The sequence below is a fragment of the Melospiza melodia genome, unplaced genomic scaffold, assembly GCF_035770615.1.
Source record: "Melospiza melodia melodia isolate bMelMel2 unplaced genomic scaffold, bMelMel2.pri scaffold_28, whole genome shotgun sequence".
NCBI classification, from domain to species: Eukaryota; Metazoa; Chordata; class Aves; order Passeriformes; family Passerellidae; genus Melospiza; species Melospiza melodia.
In genome coordinates this window covers 7,485,725-7,509,142 of record NW_026948600.1, presented here as the reverse complement: position 1 = coordinate 7,509,142, position 23,418 = coordinate 7,485,725, and the positions used below count along the sequence as shown (strand labels likewise).

Below are 23,418 nucleotides of genomic sequence, written 5' to 3'. Positions count from 1 at the left end.
CCCAGGGCCCCGGCCCCCCATCCCCGTGTCAGGCTCTGGGGTCGATCTCGTGGAACATCCTCTGGGGGAGGCTGCAGGGCCGGGGCCGGGGGAACCCGTGGGGACAGGGGACCCCGCTGTGCACAAGCAGGGTTGGACTGCTCTGGGGGGAGCTGTGAGAGGGGCTGGGGCAGAGCGACCTCCCCAGTGACCTCACACAGCCCCTGTGATATCACACTGCCTCCTGTGATGTCACACTGCTACCTGTGATGTCACACAACCACTCTGTTATGTCACACACAGTCTCCATATGATGGCATTCAGCTGCTGTGTGATGTCAGAGAGCAGCTTTGTGATGTCAGTCACCCTGTGATGTCACAGCCTTCTCTGTAACATCACACAGCTGCTCTGTGATATCATACTCCATGTCACAACCCACACTGTGATGTCACAGAGCCGCCTTCTATGATGTCACAGCTAGCTCTGTGATGTCACACCTCCCTCAGTGCTGTCATACAGCCCCTTGCTGACATCCCAGCTGCTCTGTTGCCCCATGACATAGTCCCAGAGGTGCTGCTGTGAGACAGCCCCCTCTGGGACATGCCACAGCCCCTGCCAGTGCTGAGCCCCTGTGAGCTCTGTCTGTGCCCTGCTGGTGTCCCTGAGGGGCCCTGGCAGTGCCCCAGCCCTGCTGGGCTGTGCACAGGAGCTGCTCCTGGCCAGAGCTGTCTCTCTGCAGGGCTGCCCTTGCCAGGAGCTGCCTCTGGGCCAGGAGCCCGGCCCAGCTCAGCAGCACAGACACAGCACAGGGACTTTAATGACCCTCTGGGGCTTTGGTGCTCTTTGCATCAGACACAGTCCCTCAGAGTGTGCTCAAAGAACTTCTCAAGAGCTCAAAGTGAGACTGAAGCACTGAAGTTTCTTGTACTTTAAAGAGATCCCTTTGAGGGACAGGACTGAGAAAGTGTTCCCAGGTTCCAGGGAGAGCAGAACACTGGAGGCAGTGATGACAGCTGGGGACAAGCAAGGGAAACGTGTCTCTGTTCTGAGCACACCTGGATGTTTTTCAGGAATGCAAAGGGCCCAGGCCTGAGCCCCAGCCCCTGGCCAGGCAGATCCTGTCCCTCCCTCCTTGCTCAGGGCTCTTCCCGGGATGGGCACTGGCATGTGGGGATGTGAAATGGCAAAGGCAGGAGCATGGGGCGGCCCCTGCCAGGCTGCTGAGCAGGGACAAGGAGGCAATGAGGCCCCAGCCCTGCAAGGGTCACTTGTCCCCTCGTGGCCTCAGGCCCAGGCCCAGCAGCCATGGCCAAAGTGCTGCCCAAGTTGGCTCTGGCAGGGCTGTCTTGCAGCTGCTGCCCATCCCTGTGCCCTGTGCAGCCCAGGCTGTCCCACGGTGTCCCTGCCCTGCGCCTCTGTCCCTGCAGGCTGTCAATATCCCCGGCTGCCCCACCTGGCTGGGCCCTTCCTTTGCTGACAGCTCTGCCTCCTGCCTGCCTCTGCCTGCCCACACAGAGCCTTGGGCTGCTCCAGGCTCCTGCTGGGGACGTGCTGCACCACAGCCCTGCCCTGTCAGGGAAATTCCTTTTTCCTGGTGCCAGTCTGGGCCTTCCCAGCTGCCCTTAGCATTAATTCTTCGTCTCTCTGGGTGTTTTCCATTATATCAAAAGGATCCACCATCCCTGAAGTTGCTCTTTAAACACTCTCATGGCTCTGCTCCACTGTCCTCTGTCTCCAACCCACTGAGCACAGAGCTCCATTGTCCCTATACAGTGCTCATGTGCCCAAGGCCTCCAAACCCCTCCTTGGGACACCTCTGGGCCCTCTCCAAGGTGTTTCCAAATGAAGACATTCAGTTCATAGTCTAAAAAAATCACCAGAGGACAGGGCCAGCCTGACCTGTCTGTCCTGGCTACTTTTGTCTGGGAGCAATCCTTGGATATATGGAATTTGGGAGGCCAAATTCTAATTTTGGCCATGGTCCCTGGACAAGAAGGCTGGTTCTTTTCCAGAGGAATGAAGGAACAGAGACCCTCTGTTTCAGGGGCAGATGAGAAGTGACCACCAGAGGCCAAGGCCAGCCAGGGCTGGCAGGTTTTGTTTTGCAAGATACCCTTGCATAGAGGAAATTTTTTAGGGAGAGTACCAATTTTGGCAATGGGCATCTGAAAAGTGAGATAGTTCTTTTCCATAGCAAGGAAAGCACGAGCCCCAGTGCTCCAGGAGCTGATGAGAGGCAGCCCTTGACTTCCCAAGATCAGCCAGAGCTGTCATCACGTGGCCCCTGGGAGGCCAAGCCAGCCAGACCTGTTCCATGTTCCCTGGGTTCCATGGGGCCCCACAGTGTCCCAACGGTCCCTTGCTTCCAGGTGGCCCTTGGGGACGTGGTTTTGCGGTGATGATGGTGCTGCCAGGGTGCCGTGGCACTAGGTGAGCATCAGGGTCTCTTCCCACCTCGATGACTCTGGGATTCCCTGCTGAGCGCTCTGTCACCAATCGTGTCCCACGCGTGCTGTTTAGGGCCAGCCCCAGCAGTGACTGTGGGTGCTGGGGAGATGCTCCAGGCGGGCCGGGGCAGCTGAGGCTGTGGGGCCATGTCCAGGCCGAGGCTGCCCGTGTGGCTCCCTGGGGCCCCGCGCAGGGAGTAGCCGCCATCGGCTGGCCCAGGCTGGGCAGGGCCATGGGCACTGCTCCTGCAGCTGCCGCGCCAGGCAGGCCCAGCAGAGCAGCGCCCACAGTGCCCGCCTGAGGCGGCCGGGCCGTTTGCTCGGGGCAGCGCTGCTGCCTGTGGGCCTGCGCTCCCAGCTGGCCAGCTGAGGCGCCGCCAGGGCTCTGCGGGGCAGGTCCCTGGCTCTGTGGCCCTGCCTTGGGCCCCTGCTGGCCCACGGAGCCTTCGCTGCACAGGGAGGGAAGTGAGGCACACAGGGACTCCGCTGCCTGCTCCTCAACCCAGACCTCCTGAGGGATGGGTAGTGGTAGGCCATCTGCCACAAGATCTGCCAGCCTTTGGGCCCTGCCTTCTCCTTTGGACAGTTCGTGGATGCTGACTTCATCCCAGTCACTGTCCTCCTCCTCCTACAGCAAGGGAGTGGGCCCAAAGCTGAAGATGCTGTTACCTTCACAGCAGTCCTGTGGCAGGTCTGTGCTGCTGCTTTCTTCCTCCGTGGAATCATCTCGGAGTTCTCTGAGCTCTGGTTCACTGCAGTCTTCCCAGCTGGAGAGGTCTTGGGAGCTGCTGAACTCTCCTTGGGACAGCTCTGGCTCTGCCTCACCTTGGCAGTCTTGGGACAGCTCAGTCTGGCTGTGGGATTCCCAGTCTTCATCATTGCCAGCTGAGGTGCCCTCCTCACTCTCCTTCTCTGCCAGCACTGAGCTCTGCTCTGCCTCTTCCAGCTGCTCCCTGGGGGTTTGGACTCCCAGTGGACTGGATGAGGGGCTGGAGGGCAGCAGGGGCTGTCTGGAGGAGCAACTGGGCTCTGTGTCCCTGCTGATGGCACCTCCTCCCTGGGGGCAGGAGAATGTGCCTGGTTCTCCTGGCTGTTCACACTTCCTTCCCCTCACTGGCTCAGCTTTGGCTCAGTCACCTCCTTTTCCATTGGGGGCAGCTCCTGGACTGTTGCCCTTTGTTGCCACTGGCGGGGCTGTTGCTGTGCCCGATCTCCCCACAGCACCCTCACAGCCACCTTCCACTGCTGCAACTCATGGGCACTCATTGCTCTGCATGGGGACGCTTCCTTGGCTGCCATTGCTGGCACCGACTGGGAGAATTCATAGCTTGTGGCCTCTTCCCTCAGGCCAAGCTCTCGGGCCCCAACATCTCCCCACTTGTTATCTCTCTCAGGTTTCTTCTCTTCCTCCTCCTCCTCAGTGTCTGACCGTGGCCACGCTGAGGCACCCACTGCCCCCACCAAGTGCCCGCTGAGGGCCTGGTCTTGCCCCCAGCTGGGCAGGGGGCTGGGTGACTGGAAGGAGTTGAGCTTTGTCTTGCTCTCTTCCATCTTGGAGCTCCTGTAGCACGGACAGATCCCAGGAGCTGCTTCCTTCCAAGAGAGCAGCTGTCACGGGACTGGGCACCCCAGGGCTCTGCGCCCCTTATATACACCCTCAGTCACGGTGGGGCTCTCTGATGTCACAATGGTCTCTGGGCACTACCATGTCCTACATCATCAAGGGCCCTGTGTGACAAAGGGCCACACCCAGCAACCCTTCAGCGGCTGAGCCCACTGGAAGCTGCATGGAGAAGCCCCTGGCCTTGGGCACTTGCAGCCCTTGCTGTGCCCAGGCCCTTCCCACAGTCCCACTGTGCACCCACTGTGTCATGGTCCTACTTGACAGCCTGACCTGCACCCTCAGAGCCCTGCCTTGGCAGAGTGGGCACGAGCCATTGGCCAGATGGACGCAGCCGGGCACTTGTGGGCAGTGGCTCCATGTGCAGCATCAGACTGAGTATGGGGGACTGTTGAGAGTTTTTTGCAGATTGAGGAGTTCTTGCTAGACAATGGCCATATTCAGTCGATGCACAATCCAGCCGGCTTGTACTAATGGACAATGGACACATCCACAAACAATGAATAATGGACATATTCAGAAATGGGGCCGGTACATCCTTGAAGAAGATACAAGAAGAAGAGTTGTTAAGACTCAGAAGGTTTGTCAGTGAGCTTGGGAAAGAAAGAAGAAAGTGAGCCATGGTTGGGCCAGATGACCACAGCAAGACACATGAAAAATTAGGTGATCCAAACAGCATTCTAATTTAGATGCGTGAGCAGCTAGGATTAACCAATCATGTATTAGCTAGAGACGCATGGACAGTAGAGATTTATTATAAATATAGTCTTTTTAGGGATAATAAATTTGGCTTCACTGGATCATATTGGTTATGGTGTGATGTCCCTGAACCTCCACACCGCACATTTCTAGTGAGAATGCAGGCAGGCCCAATGTCACAGCACTAAAGGGACTCAAGGTCGGCAATTTTGCTGATGTGCAGAGGATCGGAGCCAACGCTCGAGGAGTGGAGAAGCTGGTCGAAAGTATCCTCACTGTCCCAGGGAGAGGGAAAGGTTACTGGAGCTCCGGTCGTAGATGACTTGAATCTCACTCTGATCAAGGTGAGCGGCCGGGGAGGAGATGGGGTCTGAACATGAAAGGGAAGGTGTTCAGAAACTCCTCCAACATATCCTCTCTAAGAGAGAACAAAAGTATGATGCTTCCAATTTGAAGGGACTACTGCACTGGGATTGGGACCATAATCTCATAGCAGGAGCACAAGTTTCTTTTGAGATTTCGACATGGGAAGCTGTGGGGCGGATGTTGTGGGATAGCATTGCATCTGGCAGGAGTGAGGCAAAAGAGGGGTCTAAATATGCTATTTTGGGGAAAATTATCATAGAGGTGTTGCAAGCCTTAAAGGCAGAGAGGAAAGCTGCTGCTGTGGCTTGCGGAGCCCTTGCCTCCGAGCCAGAACAGCCTCAGACATTTCCATAACTTCAGTTCAGCAACTGTTTTCTACCACCTTAGATATTCCCTCACACAGCCCACAACCCCTCAGCTCAGCATCGAGCATTACACCGACTGCGCCTCCAGCTCAGAGCAGGAATAAGGAAGCTGCTGCCTCTTTGGGGGGGTTAGCCTGCAGACCAAAGGACAGTTGTATTTAGAGTTTAACAGCTGTTGACCACAGAAACGAAACATGCTGTAAGGGAAAAGGATAAGGAAGGAGATGTTATTATGAATAGTGCTTCTATTGAAGAGGATTTAAAATCTTTAGTGGACAATTTGCAAAAAATGGTAATTCAACAAAAGGATTCAGTTGTCTCCAAAAGAGACTATTCTTTTGAGAAAATGGACTTGTCAATGACAGTGGGTTCAGACAGACAACCAGGAAAGTGGTTACCACCCTCTCAGTTTGTCTCTGAGCCAGCGTTCTTACCGGTTAAACGAAATCCTCCTTGTCATGCTGTAAAGAATGTGGAATTAGAGTTGGAATGTGACCCTGAAATTGAAGCAGCTCATAAACAAAAGTGAAAGGGAGTTATTACAGAAGCTATTGTAGAAGGGACTTTTCTCTCCAATGATGTAGAGGCTTTTCCTGTAGTAACTAATGCTGCAAGTAGAGTTTGAGAACCTTTCAACTGGAAGATTTTAGAAAAATTGAGAGCTGCAATTTCACAATTTGCTTGAAAATCCCAATGTGCACAGTCACTTCTGCAGTATATTTTTACAACTATCACATTAATTCCAGCTGATGTGCATACCCTAATAAGACTTAGAATGCCACCCCATCAGCAGGTGATGTTTCATAAAAGCTGGGAGGAAAAGTGTGCTCAAGAAGCAGCAAGACCTAGAGTGCAGGGTGATCCTCTGTATGGTTTAACAGCACAACAGTTACTTGTCAAGTGACCCTGGGCTACTGCCCCTGCCCAGGCTAGGAGCATTGATCAAGTCTTACAGATGAGCCAACAACTAGCATATATGCTATCCTTGCACTTCCAGATAAGTTACACCCCATGTCTTTTACACAAATTCACCAAAGAAGAATGAAGACTTTGATAAATTTTTAGACAAATTGCATGAAGCTATCTATAATCATTCTGATTTAAATTCAGACACAAAGATACAATTGGATGGACTTTGGGATCATTTCTCCATTCCAAATGGCTTTCCCTTCAGTCACAAGAGCCTTCCATCTCTTCCAAAAATTGCCTGCTGAAACTCTTTTTCTCCCATCCAAATCAGTTCACTACTCCAGCATAACCCTTGAAGCATGGACAGACAACTCTTCAACAAATTATAGTAGAAAAGAAGGGTATTTATTGCAGCCCTGGTCACATGTGAACTAGTTTCCAAAGACATGTGCAAGGAGTTGCAGACTCCTGCTCTCTATTTCTACAGAAAAGGTTTTACATTAGGTTTCTAAGGACCCATAATACATAATTATTACCTGCCTGCTTCACATTTTTATCAGCTGAATATATATTACAGCTGCGCAATTGTATTCCCTTAACTGGATTGGTGGGATTTTGAAATGAGGGAGTGGTTGTATGGGAGGAAGAAAGAAGTCTTCCTCATGGTGAACTCTCCTCCCATGGCCAGTTGGCAAGGCCTTTTGACCTGCTGCTCATGGTCCAAGCCTCTCCTAACTGTTCAATTATTCTTAAGGCAAGGTCTTTCTATGGTCTCTGCTTCTTCACAATTGCTTCCTCTATCCCTGTCACGCCTAGCTTTATGTTCCTAATATATTTGGTACTCTTTAACTAAGGCACATGATTTCTGCTAGCTGTATTACTAACTTAGCTTCTTACCTCATTTTAAAATCTTAACTAAAATATGCAATCTTCTACTATCCCAATTCTATTCCCAGCTGGGCCCTCGACCCATCTGCACTTTTCAATTGTCCTCATTACACTTTCAGCTAACCCCTTGACTCACCTCAGGCCCATCCCCGACTGCCTCTCTCCCAGCAGCTCAGAGCTGCATTGCACAGCGCTTGCTGTGCACCACAGAGCACAAAGCAGGCTGGCCTGGTGGGCCTGAATATTTCTGCCAAACACTCTGCATCTCACACCTTTGCTCTGGCTCAGTGCAGAACTGCAGGATTGCAAGTGATTCCTCCCAGAGCTGCGTGAGGCGCTGGCTCCTGCAGATGGGCCCTGCCAAGCTGTCCCTGCCTCACGCTGGCCTCGCTTCCCTGGCACAAGTGCTGGGCCTGAAGGAGCTGCCCTGTGCTCCAGCCTGCCGAGCAGCCCGGCTCCCTGCCCCGGTGCCCAGAGTGCTGCACACACTGCTGGCCTTTGCCAGGAGTTGCAGGGCAGCTGGCAGAAGAGGAGGAATCCTCAGCCAGACCAGCAGCCCATGGCTGACCTTGGCCTTTCTCTGCTCCTGGGCACACTCCAGACGGCCAATGCCTCCAGGCTGGGCTGTGCCCAGCACGGCTGCGCTTCCCCTCGGCAGCAGCCAGCTGCCACCTGGGCTCTGAGAGCGGAGGATTCGCCCGCTCCCAGCAAGAGGCACCCAGGGCCCGGCTGCTGCCTCTTGCAGCTCCAAGGGCCTCCTTCCAGCCTGCCTCTGCCGGGGCTCAGGCTGCTCCAGCCTCTGCCGGGGCTCTGCTGGGGCTCCAGCCCGGGCAAGGCCGGCCCCGCTCTCACCTCACAGGCGCTGACAGCTCTGCACCACAGGAGACCTTCCCGAGCACCCTCTCTGATCTTTCTGCTTTCTCACTTGAGCAAGGCTCTCCTCCAGCCAAAGAGATTATTGCATTTAGGGATCCAAATCCAAGTGGCAGGAGCCCAAATGCTCTCCAGTCACAGCTGAAGGCCTGCATCTGCACAGGGTGTTTGGGATGCCTCATTCTTCTTTTGGTTTTGCTTTCAAATGCCATTGCCCTTTCTGCCTCAAATAGAAGTACCAAAGCTGGCCAAAAACAGACCAGTGGTCCATATTCCAAAGGCAGTGTGATCTGGAGAGGATGAATGAAGAACATCCTTCCCCACTTTCACACCATGCCAAAGACACTGTGTCACTTTCCACCTTTAAGAAACAACAGACAATTCAGAAGGAATTTTTGAGCTTATTCGCAGAGTGAGAAGGAAGGGAATCTTCAAGGTGAGGTGTGGTTTCAGAAACTTTATTCATTTCCAATCCTACTCTGCAGTCCTATTAGACAATCCTACTCTAACCCTAACCCTAACCCTATCCTGAATCCTAATCCTAATCCTAATCCTAATCCTAATCCTAATCCTAATCCTAATCCTAATCCTAATCCTAATCCTAATCCTAATCCTAATCCTAATCCTAATCCTAACCTACAATCCTACTCTAAACTGGTTGAGGAATAAATGGTCCTGATGGTATTGTCACGTTCTTGTCTCCCTCCTCTTCTTCACTGAAACAATCAGCGGCACCAGGCTGGACGCAGGCTCAGCAAATGTTACAAATGGATGCTGCCCAAAGGGAAAAAAAACAAATCAACAAAAAACAATGGACCATGACTTTCCAAGATCAGTGCTTCACAGGATTCCTCTGGCTCCTAGAAGGATACAGGAGGAGGACCAATGGGACCATCTACACCTCCAACTTTATGTGCAGGAATTTGCCATCACAGGCAAACCTGGTCCAGAATCCCACTCATCCATTTATCCAGGTGTCTTCATCTTGCTGAGATTTTTGCCTTGCCAGTGCTCTAGAAATTGTGCTTTCTTTGTCCTTGGAGTTTCAACTTTTCAGGAAACTCCAAAGCCTCACACTGGTCCCTCTCTTTGAAAGACAGGCACTGTGCTGATTTCCACAGGGAGACAGAGCAGTGTCTACCATTCCATGCCCTGCCCCTCGTGTGCTGGATGGCACCTTCCTTCCCAGCAGGGCCAGCCCAGTGGCACTGGGCCCTGCAGTTCCCTCTCTGCCACACAACCTGGCAGTAACCCTGGCACAGTTCCCGTCTGCTTGAGCATGCCAGGCAGCAGATGGGGCTGGGCCAAGTCCCTCCCAGCTGTCCCTGTTTGCATGGCAGAAACCTCTGAGGGTGGGCTGGGGGGCACCAACCAGGGCCCCTCAGAGCCTCACAGTGAGCCCCCCACAGCCCCTCCTGCCCACAGCCAAATCTCTGACCCCTAGGCTGGGACTGGCTTCCTTGGGTTCCTTCACCACCATTTCATGTCTCTGAATCCTGCATTGCTCTACTTCAATTCTTTTGCCATTACATAAAATTGAACACCCCACAAAATTACAAAAGAAGGTGACAGAAACAGCCAGAGGACCTCTCTGACTCAGGAAATGCAGAGGGAGCTGGAGTTATTCAGTTTTGTGAAGAACGGGCCCCAGGGAGACTTTATTGCCACTTTCCAAGACTTCAGAGTGGCTTTGAAGAAAGTGGGCGACACCTTTTTTAGCAGGGCCAGACACAATAGGATGGGGGTGAATATTTTTAAACACAAATAGGATCTAATCAGAACTTGTTTACTCCGAGCATGGTGTGACCCTGGCACAGCTTGCCCCAAGAGCTTGTAGGTGCCCCATCCCTGCAACCATTCCAGCTCCGGTGGCAAAGGGCTCTGAGCAACCTGATCTCTATTTAAAGATGTCCCTGCTCATTGCAGGACACTTGCACCAGAGGACCTTTACAGGACCCTGCCAGCCCAGCCCAGTCTAGGATTCCTCACCATTTTCATTTGAAGAGCAGCAAGAGTGGAGGTGAGGAGGAAGGGGGCTCATCTGATGCCTTGGGCTTGAGTGGAGGAGGAGCCCATCCCTCAGAGCCTGTTTCACCTGCAGCCCCTTCACATTTTACCTGCAGGAGCTCCTTGGCAGACCAGCGCCGCGCCTCGTCTCTCTGCAGGCAGCAGCTCAGGAAGTCACGCAGGCAGGATGAAAATAGGTTGGGCTGCTTCAGCTTTTGTCTTCCTCCTGTGGCTATCAGGAGTTGGGGCTGGGGGAAAAGGAGACACCAGGCTCCACCTGCTTCTTTCCTATCTGTCACTGCTTTCCCAGATCCCATTGATTAAGCTCCACTCTGCAGTGGCAGTTTCTGCCCTGGCAGAGACCCGGAGATGACTTTTCTTTACCAACCAAAACCCCAAACCCCGATGCACCACAGCCTCTCCAACATCCCACAGATCTTGCCTTGGCAGCTGATTTCGTTGACTGACCTAGTTAGTGGGAACTACATCAGCACAATCACATTTCCTTCCCTGAGGATTCATACCAACTTGAGAGGCTTTTTGGAAGAAGGACTTTGCTATACTAACTCTACTCTATCCAAGGGTTAGTATACGAAAAGTATTTCTGCAGTGCTTCTTGGTCCCTTAAGCACAGCTGCCATAAAACAAAATGAATCAAGCTTTTTGCTTTGTTCTTGAAAACAATGGGAATTGGAAGGAAAGAAAGGAAATGCACCAGGTATTCCTCAGGTAAGGAAACAAACATTGGGAATCTCATCTTCAACACAGACACATTAAGATGCATGCACAAATGTACTGGCATGAAAACACCTGCTTGGACATACAGGAGCCACCTGCAGCTCTGTCTCTCAGCAGTCTGAAAACTTCTGCTTTCCTTACATGGAAAAGAAAAACCTTTCATGGTCAAATCAGAAGGAGAGCTTCCATCCCTACAGTCACCCTCTACTCATTTGGCTACTCGAGTCAATGCATGAATGGTAGGCCCATCCCAGAAAGTGCCAGGAAACAAATGGGGGGTTCTGACAGGCTCTCCACATCACCAGGCTCTGGCTTGGTGACGGGCAGAATGTGGCTTGGGCTAGGAGAGAAACACGGTCACTGAGTGTTTCAGCAGCACTGCACAAGAAGCAGAAGAGACTCTGTGACCTTTACACCCTCATGCCCAGGTTTCAGGCACGTTTCCCAGTGAGAAGAAACTGCACAGGGGGTTAAGTTCCTCCCTAAAAACCAGTGCCTTATCAACTTTCTTGTGTTTGGGCTTCTTTTCTTCATTTCTGGAAATGTAACATGTCGACGGAAGGGAACCAGGACATCATTTTGATCATCACAGGCTCGATTTTATTGATCAGTACGGCGGGTTAAATACAGTTAATAATGAGCTTCATACATATTTCAAAAGTTGAGCTCAGGATTGGTCAGCTTGCATATCAGCACCTACGCCTACTTCTACATTCCTATGGTTCTACTTTTGATACTTTCTACATATTCTTAGGATGTATTCAGGACTAATCTCAACTCCCTATCCTCATGTTGCAGCAAGGTCGCTGCTGACTCTTCCTTTTAGCTTGCTGACTGCTGACTTTTCTCCTTCAGTTTAACCAGTGGCATTATATCAGTGTGGCCTTTCTCAGCTAACCAATTATTAACAATGCTCTCCACATTTCCCCCGTTTTCTTCTTGTGCAAGGAGATTAGTTTGCCATGTTTTTGCTATTGTACGGCTGACCATGTTTTGGATACAGTTAAAGATACAAGGCAAAACAAGCAAAAACAGTAAAATTACACCCAGCAGTCCTGTAGCATAGATCACAAGGTTCCTCAGCCACGGTCCGAGTCCCAGGCCTTTAAGCCATTCGTCAATTCCTAAACCGTCTTCTTCCTTAAGTTTGTGAAGTCCCTGTTGTAACTCTTTTATCTTAGTGTGAATGGACACTGAATGATCAGACAGATTCATGCAACACATTCCCTCGAACTCTTCACATCCATGCCCTTGTGCTAAGAGCAAAAAATCTACAGCAGCTCTATTTTGCAAAACAGCATGGTTAACACTTTGCACATCTGCAGTTAGCATGTCTAGAATTTGTGATGTCTTGTTCAGCTCATTCTTTGCCCAGCATCCTAATTGTTTTGCTAAATTCATAGCTTTATTGGCAGATCCTCTTGGTAAGATAGTTGAAACCACCACCTGTTTGAATGTGCCCCAAAACCGTGGATCTCCTATCTTGCTGCAGTCTAAGTCATGTATGCTACGTTTTCTCCTGTTTGAATTTTGACTCAGCTGCATTAGCAAGGACACATTAGGATGAAACAATGACAATTTTCCCAAAAAACAGGGTCCACCCTGTGGTTTAGCTGGTATACTATTCTACGCCCTGTCTCCACAAATCAAAAATATTCTTGTGGGTAATTTCATTGGTGCTGTGATATTTGTGCCGTTACATTGACTGTAATGCTATGGAGAGAATTCACTCACATTCAGGGATGAATCTAGGGTGGCCCATGTTTCTTTAGGTTGGTTTAAATTCTGAGCACCCGAAAGTTTGAAGCTAAACCATCCACCAGCTCTAGTGTTAGATATGCTGGCATTTGTACTTCCAAAAAGATCCAATTCCTCAGGAGGAGAGTGCAAAGAGGTGTTAAGTGATTGGATTAGTAAGCATTGACGATAGCCATCACTCTGACCTGCAGTATACCCTTGTTGCACCGGCAATGTGATGTTTGACATGTTAGACATACATAAGGTTTGATTGTTTATCAAACTGCAAAATTCTCCCGGAGACCACACCGGAAGTCCCACCAGGCATGTTCGAAATGGGTTAGTGACTCCTCCAAGGCTAAGACAAAGTGATGATTGGTTAGTTTGATTAGCAAGCGTTACCCATAAATTTTCCCTTGGTTGACTAAAGTGTGTTACTCCTACTGCTTCACTTGCTACAGTATTGAGCAGTATTACAAAAACAAACCTCATTTTTCTTTCTGCTTACTTTGTTTTTTCTTTCTTCGTTGTCTTTTCCCTGGTTCGCTAAATTGTCTATTGTAAGGCTGAGTCAATTTTTGAATACACTGATCTAATTCTAAATCAGCATCCTTGCTCACAAGTATAGCACGAGGTAAGTTTGAAGGCAAATCAGCTTTGCAGCGAGCTGCTATGATGCGTGAGGCTTTAGTAATTTCAAATATTCTAAGGTTTTCCTGTAACTTCCACCTAAGATATGCTATAACCACTTGTTCTGCACTCTCAAAGAGCTGTAATCCTGTCCGTCCTGGCAGGCCAGTACTTTGTTCAAGAGCTCTAACCCAGATATGATTTCGAATCCACTTTCCAAAACAAGATGTACACCATAAATATCAAAATGACTTCTGTGAATACCAATAAACCTGATTACAATCTGCACAATGCAAAGCTACCCATGCATAGCATTTATCTTTATCCTTTTTGCAAACATAACAAGGAAGCGAATGTAAGCAAGGACCAGTATAAAATTGTGTATCTTCAACCCAAAGCAACCAATTCAATGGTGGTGATCGCAAAGCCTCTTCAGCCTTTTTACTATATGAGGCTAACAGCTCAAGGTCTTTCTTTAACACAAGGTGTATCTTATTTCGTAATCGTAGTTCTTGTTCGTTATCCTCCTCAACAACTATATCCTCCCGAGGGTCCCACAACAGTAAAATTGTTCTAATCATAGAAAATTAATTAGCAATCACTGATACCCCTATTCAAATGAGACCGTTCCCTTTTTTGCCTTCTTTTTCTTATCTGTCTTCAATCTTACTGCTCCTAATTTCACTGGTCCTGCCACTTTCAAACTTAATTTTTGCAACTTATCAATGCAGCAATCTAATGCTCTATCAGGATCCCCTTGGAAGGGTCCTACAACTGAATGCTGTGTTAAAGGCACTAATTTCCTACACCTTATAGAAACTATACGTGATTTACTTTGAACCTTAATTCTATTTACAATACATTGTATTTCCCATCGATAATAAGCAAGAACCTTCTGTTCAGGAGACTCATAAAGATTTAAAGCTATATATGTGTTTTGCCCCGTTTGTCTCCTTAATTCATCTTGCCAGCTTTTTCCCCACGTATGCTCGTGTTCACAAGTATGACACCACAAATCCCGTAATAATGATTGTTCTATCCAAAAAGTTCTTTTACAACCCCCACAACGTAGAGCTATCCAGGCAGCACAATGTGGATTGTGACAGTCAAGGCAATGTAGTTTCGCTGGATCTGTTAAATGAAAAGTTGATAATGAGTCAATGAAACAAATCAACTCCTGGACCGTCCGGTAGTGACGTGTCAGTGCTCTGTCCACCGCTTCCGAGTACCCCTTCAATTGTAACAGTAGTGGTTGTAGGACTAGAAGCAGTTTCTTCCCCAGCCGCTCCTTGTCCTCCTCTGTAAGGCGATCCACCAGAGGCTGCATCAAAAACAGGTTTAGTCCACTTAGCAGGCACCCACAAAGGCCCTGTAGGTGAGGAAACACAAAGATACCCCCGACCCCAATATAATACTTTTGCAGGTTTTTTCCATAATCCTGTACTTGGGTTCTTATACTTAACCCAGACCTCTGTTTCCTTAGTATTTTCCTGACCTGACCTTGGATGATGTTTCATTGCAGGGGGGGTATCATCTTCCCCAAAAATGCATAAATGATTAATCACATACAAAACCTTAGCCAAACATGCTTGTGGATCTGTCAAGTCTTGATGTTTTTCAATATACTGCTTAAGGGTACCGTTTGCTCTTTCCCGTAAAGCTTTCCTTAACTGTATCAGTAACTCATACAATCGTTTATTATTCACTTCCTTAATTGCTGCTTCCTCTATTCGTTTGACTACTCCTGCAACATACATAGAGTCTGTGACCACATTTAAAGGCTCCTGTAAGTTGGACACCGCCCATACTACTGCTAACAATTCCAAAGTTTGTAAGCTATCTGCAGGGTCTGCTGTGAGGAGTTGATGCTTCCATTGTCCTTTTTCTTGCCAGGTAACAGCAGCACGCCTTGATTTCTTTCCTGCATCTGTAAAAACTGTAATAGCTCCTTCTATGGGGTTTTCTTCTCTCAAAGGTCGAGTAATCCAGTTCCATTCTGTCATCCATTGCAAAACTCTAGGCACTAATTTACTAGTCTCTACTTTAGCAGGTGACATCAATAATGCTTCTTGTAAATTCTTTGAATTTATCAAGTACCAGTCCAAGGTTTCTTTTTCCATAGGTAATCTAATAGTAGCAGGTTCTCTACCATCCACTTCAAGAATTCTGAGACACCCCTTTTTGATTAATGCAGCCAATTGTTCAATTTTTGAAGATATTGTTTTCTTATGCTGTAGTGGTGGTGACAACCATTCCAACACCCGTATCTCCCCCGTTTTCTTTTGCAACTGAGAGAGAGCACCAAGCAAGTGGCAAGGGCTATTCCAAATAGTAAGGTCAACGGGGTGGTCGAGTTGTCGACGAGACACATACCCTTGCTGTACACAGTTACTAATTTGCTGCAAGGCAAGATGATGCTCCTTTGTCGGGTGTACAGGAGTAGTAGGGTCCACACCTTTTAACAAAGGCCGTAGGGCTTCTAATAAGTGATTTGGTATTCCCACAATAGGCTTCAGCCACTGTAAGTCTCCCAGCAACTTCTGTGCATCATGTAGAGTTTTAATGTCCAATTGTAATTCCAATTTTTGTGGTATCACTATTTGATTCGTCAAAGTCCATCCCAAATATTTCCAGGGCTTTGTAGTCTGAATTTTCTCTGCAGCAATAACAAGTGAATATGCAGCAAGAGTATTTTTAATGGTGTTAATCTGTAAAGAGGAGAATGGCTGTTGCTGTGCAAACAAAATATCGTCCATGTAATGATATATTATAGTTGCTGGCCATTTACGACGTAGTGGCTTTAATGCTGCATCAACATAAAGCTGACACAAAGTGGGAGAGTTGCGCATGCCCTGCGGAAGAGATGTCCATTCAAATCTTTTATCTGGTTCCCCACGATTTATTGCTGGTAAAGTAAAAGCAAATCTCTTCATGTCATCAGGATGCAGGCCAATAGTGAAAAAACAATCCTTTAGGTCAATAATTAAAAGTGGCCAGTGTTCTGGAATCATAGCTGGATTTGGAAGACCAGGCTGTAAGGCCCCCATTGGTTCCATTTGGTCATTTACAGCCCTCAAATCATGTATCAAACGATATTTCCCTGATTTCTTTTTGATTACAAAAATAGGTGTATTCCAAGGGCTTGTGGACAGTCGCAGGTGTCCCTTTGTATATTGTTCCTGTACCAATTCATGGGCATGCATAAGACTCTCCCCTTTTAATGGCCATTGCTTAACCATCACTGGTGTATCCGTTTTCCAGGTGAGTGGAATGGGGAAAGTCTAAGCAATGGCAATTACCCCAAAGGGTGCTGATTAGTTAACACCACTCCCAATTGTGTTAAAATGTCCTTTCCAATTAAGCAGGAAACTGTAGGAGGCAGTTGAACAATTGAAAACACAGCAGATATTTGTTGATTCTCAATGCACACAGACAAAGACGGCGACCTGCTTGCTAATGTAAATCCTCCTACTCCTGTGAGCATGTTTGATGAAGGAAATAGAGGCCAATGTTGTGGCCAGGCTTCTGGAGAAATGATGCTAGTATCTGCTCCTGTATCCAATAATCCATAAAGGGTTATGCTTTGATGCCCATAGGTAATTTCAACCTTTTGTTTTGGTCTATTTTGTAAATCCACAGTTAAAAGTGTAACACCAGTAGAGCCAAAACCTTTTTCATCCCGTGCTTGCCCAGTAAATGATTGTATTCCTGATGTCATTTGTGACAGTGGTACCAATTGTGCAATGCGTTGTCCTTTTGTAATTTTAATCGGAGGATAAAGGGTGTAAGCCATAATTTGTATTTCCCCTGTAAAGTCCGCATCGATAACACCAGGCAAAACAAATAATCCCAACATAGTTATAGAGGAACGTCCCAGCAATAATGCTCCACATGTTTGTCCATTTAGTATAAGAGGACCCTTTATTCCAGTGGGTATCCTCTCAGGCTGGTTCGTCATTAGTGTGACGTCTACTGCTGCTGATAAGTCCAAGCCGAGGCTCCGTGTTGTTGCGGGTTGCAGACAGGAGGTAGCAACGATGTCACGGCAGCTGCTGGTGTCTCCGATGTCACTGAGGCAACTTGTGTCTGTCCCTCATTGCCGCATCGGTAACACTTGATGAATGGTCTCGAGCCTCTTTACGTGACTGCCAGTGAGCCGCTTTGGAGAGGAGCAAGAGCAGCTAACACCTGATTTTGAGTAGACTATGCTTTTGCAATCCTAATCCTAATTCCTTTAGGGCTTCTGCTATAAATGCCTGTGAAGCTGTTGGCATTAATGCCATTCACTCTAATGCTTCCTCAATAGTCCAGTTTGCTCCTAAAGTAGCTAACACTCTTTGGGTTGCTGGATTGCTATTTTGCAAAGCACACCTGCTTCAATAGCACCCTGCAACACCAGCTCGATCTATAGCAGTAGCTGTTCTATCGATAAAATTTCCAAATGATTCTTCTCTTCCTTGCTTATTACCCATATAAGCCGGTAACCCTCCTGGCTCTTTAACCATGTCTATTGCAGCACGCACTAACCACATAGACTCTGTAAGTTTATCTGCTCCCGATATCATCTGTGCCTCTGTACGTAAATATGCCCCTAAGCCCATCAGCTCCTCTACTGTCACCCCATGTAATGGGTCTCCCTGGGCTCGTTGTACAGCAACCGATTCATTTACCAACGCGTGCCAATGGGCATTAAATAATAACTGCTGATGCTGAGTAAATATCAACCGAACTATTCCTCTTAAATCATTAGGACATAAAACCTGAGTATTAAAAAGATAATCTAACATTTGCTTAACAGGTTCACTTTTTACTCCAAACTGACTAACCGTAGAACGTAGCTGAGTTAACAGCTTCCAATCTAAGGGAGTATATTCTGCTATATTATGCGTAAGGTTCCCCTGTGCATCATACTGTGGTGTGTATGTAACTGGACATGCAAGACTAGAAGCTATTTCCACCGCCTCACCATCCCCCATTTGCATTACTTCCTTTGCCAAAGCAGCCCAAGCTTCCCTCCTCTGTTTAGCCATCTCCCCCCATGGATCACGGTGTGCCCCTGGGATGGGATCTGGCCCTTTAAGGGTGCTATGCTGCTGGCGCTTCGGTGCAGACACCGAGGTTTCGCGCGGGGGGGGCAGTGAAGCACGGGCTGGCTCCAGCGGGGGAAGCGGGAGCCCCCCCTCCCCCGCTGGAGCTGACAGTGAAACCGGAGCCGGCTCACGCGGAGCCAGCCTGCGGGGGGCAATCAGCCCCCCCGCTGGAGCCGGCTCGGGCGGGGAAGGTGACCCCCCCACCGAAGCTGTAACCGGAGCCGGCTCACTGAGAGGTAGCGGCGGAGGCAAGGCTGGCGGCGGAGGCGAAGCTGGCTTGCCCCTACTCCCACCATCCGACCCGCCTGAAGCTGGTGGCGGAGGCAAAGCTGGCTTGCTCCTACCTCCACCATCCGACTCGCCCTCCCCCTCTGACAGGAAAGGTGCAGATGGTTCCACTGCGCCTATAGAGAAATCCTCCACACCACTTTGCTGGGGACTCTTAGGCATAAGTGCTTTAGTTACAGAGGGTGCCAGGGGATCATCTTCACGACCATACCCTATATTCCTCTTATGAGCTTCTGTTGCCCTTTCTGCTGCCTTTCTCTCAGAGACCTGCTGAAGTAACGTGTTATACACCACCCGCCATAACTTCCCGAATTTCTTTGCTGTCTTATCATCATCTAGTACTGTATCCCACAATATTTCCCCAAACTTTCTCCACTCTGATAACTCATGAACTGTATGAGGATTAGAAAAGATACCCTTAGCATGGCCATAAGCTAATAACCCTGGTAACTCCTTTTTTAAATCTATCCCTTTTATCCCACGCCGCTCTAAATAGGCGGTAAATAAATCATATGCCGCTTGCCTATCCATACCTATTAATCAGCGCGCGCTGTTGCAGCTCTCCAGGCTCCGGCGGACACGTATTGGCTTAAGTCACAGTTGTGAACCTTAAGGGTACTTCAAATTCCGGCACCGTCCCGGCTGCTGGGACCCAAACCCAACTTCCGGACCGTGGCGTAATCCCTTTTTCTTTTAATCCGAGAAAAAGGGCAGAGATTCGGTTATGCCTGCATTCTCCACCATTTGTCGACGGAAGGGAACCAGGACATCATTTTGATCATCACAGGCTCGATTTTATTGATCAGTACGGCGGGTTAAATACAGTTAATAATGAGCTTCATACATATTGCAAAAGTTGAGCTCAGGATTGGTCAGCTTGCATATCAGCACCTACGCCTACTTCTACATTCCTATGGTTCTACTTTTGATACTTTCTACATATTCTTAGGATGTATTCAGGACTAATCTCAACTCCCTATCCTCATGTTGCAGCAAGGTCGCTGCTGACTCTTCCTTTTAGCTTGCTGACTGCTGACTTTTCTCCTTCAGTTTAACCAGTGGCATTATATCAGTGTGGCCTTTCTCAGCTAACCAATTATTAATAATGCTCTCCACAGTAACACCACTTCTGAGAGGCTTGCCTTGTGGTTTTAGGGGCATCTTCGCAGCCAGATAAGTGGGAACAACTTGAAACCCAAAGCAAATGTTGCCTGAGAAGAGCTGGGGAGTGTTTGCCTGTGGTGAGGCTTGAGCTGTCTGGCAGTCCCCTTCCATGATGTGCAGAAACATCCAGCTGCTCCCCAGAACTCAGTCCCTCTGGGCACGCAGGCCTCTGGAAACACCTGACGATTCCAGCCTTTCTCCTGCTCAAGAGCATCTAACCTAAACTGAGCTCCAGTTTCTTCAGCAAGGCCAAGGATGCTCACTTCCATGCAGCTGACAGTGTCCATGGAGCTCAGCAGGTCTTTCTGATACTCCTCAGGCCAAGGAATTACAGTGTAGATTGGCAAGACATCGACTGATCATTATCCAGTGTGGTTCATGTGGAACCAAGCTCTAACACGCTGACAAGTCAGAAAGAGAGAGCTCATTCTGCTTTTGCAAGATGGTATTTAGAAACATAAGACACCGACTTGGAACTATTCAAACCTCAACTTGCAGAATCCATCTCAAATAGACAAAAATAACAATGGCAAGAGGCCTTGGAGTCTCCATAAAAATGACCACCACTGTAATGATAACTCTGTGCTCGTGGCGCTGAAATAGATGGTGACCAAAGAGACTTTGCTATTATCCTCTTTAAGCCAAAGGAGAATTTCAAAGCCAGAAATGGCAATGCACTCCCCTTGTGTACAAATAATTGATGCGGCTATCTGTCCTTTTCCCACATCACCAGAGGTGACAAAGAGGGTTTTATCCTGACTCTCAGCTGAGCTCAGCCACTGGCCATGGTGGGGAGCTGGAGCCCTCCCTGTCATTAGAACTGTGCAGGCCAGGGATGGCCCTGCTCCTGTGGTAAAGAAACACAGCACCGGTGTCAACTGCCCACGCTGGATCCCTGCCCAGGCACCTGCCTGCGAGCTCATCAACTTGTTAAAGTACCCAGAAACAGCCAAGGGTTTGGCAAACAATTCTAACTACAGTCAGAGAAAAACACATCCTACACTTATCCAGGCCACCCACACACGTGACTGAACAATGTACAGATGACTTGAAAGCCTGAAAGTTTCAACAACCACAGGATTTGGAAAAGATGCTACAGAATGGAAGAGAAGAGCTGTGTTTAAAAAATGAAAAAGCAAGCAGAACTGCTTGGGCATTGCTTTGGTAGTAGGTTTTTTTCCTCTTTTCCTTTTTTGTTTAGTTTTCTTTTTCCTTCTTTCCTATGTTTTCTATGAAATTTAAACTGGAAAGGTCTAACCTCTATTTCTCGGGATATTTATCGCATGTCTACCTTGTCCACTGAAAAATTCTTGTCCTTCAGAAACAGACTTCCAACATTGTTCACAAAACAAGTGGGAAATGTCAGGCATGGCTGGAGGCCAAAATGGCAGGTTTCTGAACTGGTTAGGTTTCTGAACTGCCACTTCCCTTTCTGATACAACCAAAGCTACAGCAGATGCTGCTGTGCTACAGGGGCATTTTTAGAAGGGGACCTTGGTGGAAGTGGTGCCAGCAGATGGCAATGGGATTTTGTCCTATGGCACACAGAACATGGGACAGGTGAGAAAGACAGTGGGATCAGTGAGTATTTGCACCTTACCAAGACAGGAGTTGCATTCCAGGAAGGAACTTCTCGTTCCACCATTTCGATGCCCACGATTCCCAAAGACCATATGTCCACTTTGGGGCCACATGGTTGACCTGTCACCACTTCAGGCGCCAGCCACCCAGCAGAGCCAGCCACGGAGCTCCGTCTGCCCTGCTCAGGGCTGAGCTGAGCAAAGAGGCCAAAGTCAGCTGTGGAGAAAACAACAAACCATGAAAGCCAGCTCCAATTTGGAAACCAAGCAACTGAATTCCCCACTCTCAGGCTAACAATGTGCTGTTGGATCTCCTGGAGAACTGTCCATGCTCGATTTCCTTGGGGCTTTCCAAAAAAACCCAGGTTTCTTAACGCTGCTCACAGCAGTGGACTTCTTTCCCCTGAAGCTTTAGATTGTAGCTCCCTCTGTCTGGAAGGGACACACACAGAGCAAGGCCACTCTTGACTGCTTGTGGTTCCTTATACCTCTGTGCACATTGCAACTGTGCCCTCAGCTCGCAGCAGGGGTCCCTGCACTGCCACCAGCACCATTTCTGGGGAGCTGGCAGTCACTCCAAGCAGCCCCACACCCACATCCCTGGAACGCTGCACCTGACCAAGAATATACTGACCCAGCTTGACAGAACCGTCAGTTCTGAGAAGGATGTTGCTGCTTTTCACATCTTGGTGGATGACATGGTTTGAATGAAGAAAATCCAGTCCTTGCAGGCACTGAGAGAGAAAACAGAAAGAGGAGGGCAAAAATGAGTGATGTGATTTCATCACAAAAGAAAGGAAACAAAGAATCTAAAAGATTCCCTCTCCAGGGGAATGGGGAGCAATGGCAGAACAGTAATGGCCACTGAGAGGAAGAGCTTGCTGCTCCAACACTTGCAGAGCAGGACCTTTCTGAGGAAAGGCACGTCAGCTTTTGAAAGAGCAACAGCACCTGTTGTTGTAGGCTGTGCCCTGCAAACCAGCCAGGATGACTCCTGCTGCAGTGGACGTGCTTTTCCCATGCAGAGGACAAAGGAGGGGTTTTGAAAGGAAAAGTCTCTCCCTTTGGTGTTTAGTGGATCACTTTTGGGTGGGAGGCTGCATGACAAAGATTTTCTTGCTGGCCTCAGCACAGGCTTGGATGTATCACACCAGTCACTTTCCAGAAGCAAAGAGCATTTTGGCTGCACTGCTATCTTTTTCAGCTGAGGACTGTGAGAAATGAGTCTTTTTTCTTTGCTGATCATTTCAAATCCTTCCACCAGCACCTTTGCTTTCACAGGCAAGGAATGCAGTGAAGACAGACTCCAGGCAAACATTTAGAGAGGCAAGGTGGAGAACAGCAAATACAAATACATGAGACAGAGCGAGAATACAACAGCAGGAGATAGGAATGCTGGCACTGAGTACAGGGAGTGCAGAGGCACTGGCAGGCCATTCACTTGAGATGCTTTTACTTGCCCATAGAATAGCAGCAACACAGAAACAAAGCTTGGCACAGGAAATCACTCCAGCTCTGAGGCCCTGTTTCCCAGACAATGCTGCCCAAGCCCTTGGAAACACAGATGGGATTGCGGACCTCCCGACTGATGGCTGCCATCTCATCTTCCGACAGGTAGGTCTGGCTGATGACATTGCTCAGAGTGCCTCCATCCATGTACTCCATAACCAGGGACAATTCCTCACCCACAAAGTAGCTGAAAGAAGGAAACAAGGGCGTGGAGATGAATGTACATTGCTGGGTTGCTGTTTGGAAAAGACAGGTTGACTCTTTTTTCAGATCCCTTTGAGACAAAGACAAAATAAAGGAATATCCATCCCCTCTTGGCTGTGCATTGTTTGCCATCTGTGCAGTCTCAAAGAGAAAGGTGCAGCTGCAAAAAAGGAGATGTCTTAGATGGGCAGCAAGCAAAATGTGCAGTTTAGTAACAGCCCAGATAAAAATCCTGTCATGCATGGTGTATCTGGAAAAAAGCACCTAGTCTTCCTGGCAGGCATAGCAATGGAAAACAGTGGCAACAATCCAAGGGAAATCCTT

General features: G+C 48.7%; 1 long non-coding RNA gene and 1 pseudogene across 1 annotated transcript; both read right to left on the bottom strand.

Moving 5' to 3' along the window:
- Nucleotides 1-23,418, bottom strand: part of LOC134433911 (zinc finger and SCAN domain-containing protein 2-like) — a 289,196-nt pseudogene that overhangs the window by 210,002 nt on the left and 55,776 nt on the right.
- On the bottom strand, nucleotides 21,543-23,024 carry LOC134433913 (uncharacterized). Its single transcript, XR_010031760.1, has 3 exons — nucleotides 22,960-23,024; nucleotides 22,016-22,115; nucleotides 21,543-21,598 (listed from the first exon to the last, which is right to left on the bottom strand). It is a non-coding gene; the product is annotated as an uncharacterized LOC134433913 (long non-coding RNA).